The sequence below is a fragment of the Olea europaea genome, unplaced genomic scaffold (assembly GCF_002742605.1).
Source record: "Olea europaea var. sylvestris unplaced genomic scaffold, O_europaea_v1 scaffold3730, whole genome shotgun sequence".
In the NCBI taxonomy this organism is placed as follows: domain Eukaryota; kingdom Viridiplantae; phylum Streptophyta; class Magnoliopsida; order Lamiales; family Oleaceae; genus Olea; species Olea europaea.
In genome coordinates this window covers 30,703-31,705 of record NW_019256637.1, presented here as the reverse complement: position 1 = coordinate 31,705, position 1,003 = coordinate 30,703, and positions in this window count along the sequence as shown.

The following is a 1,003-nucleotide window of genomic DNA, read 5'->3' as shown; positions in this document are numbered from 1 at the left end:
AATATTGTAACTAGGTTTACTCTCAATAAACCTCACAAAGGTCATCACTCAACCCAATAACAACATTTACCTCACCTCTCTCATTATCATTCTTTTTATTAGTATTCTAAGATAGTCTATTTTCAACTATATCCAAATTTTACCACATTTAAAACACATTTTATTTTTCGCACTTACCTTAGACCTATACATGTCATAAATACCAAATAATGACCACAAGAAAATTATAAACATAATTCACATAGAATGATCAAATAAATTTTCCTAAGATCACATGCATTTCTAACAGTGTAGAAAAATTGGTAACAAATCCACAAAGAATTTAAGGCAAATAATTCCTATGTCTAGTAACAGGCAATGGTTACTCCTTCATGGTAACCCCAAACCTAACGTCACCACCACACGATAACTTTTAATTCGAAAAATAAATAATTACTCTACGCTATAATTTTAACTTCAATAATAAAAGATAAAGAACATGATATCGAGCGGACCACGTCTGAAGGTCTGTAAATATCGAGAGATGTGAATTCATTGCTTAGGATCGTCACTGTTCGTCCTAAAACTTCCGCAACCACATAAATATAAAACGGCATTCTACACCCGAACATTCAAGGGGAAAATCGTTAAACTTTCACTTCATTGCTCAATATTGAAATTCAACGACACCATATGGTCCGTATCACCATCAGCAACATTCTGTTTGTTGAAACCCTCATCGAAATCATCCACACGCGCGCTCAAACACTGACTCAAGATCTCCATGCACAGCCGTCGGCACCACGCACCATCCACCCAAATGCACCTTCGCCTGTACAGTCCACTGGTGGTTGCCTTTTTTCCAATCGGCCACTAGTTTGGCCAGAAAATGAGTTTGCATGTCTGAATTTTTAACAATTTTTTGTCCAAAATTCTGTCACTTTTCAAATTCAATTCTGGCCAGTCTCCACTTGGTTTTTACCTCCAAAAATCACAGATTTCTCAACAACGCAAGCTCTAATAC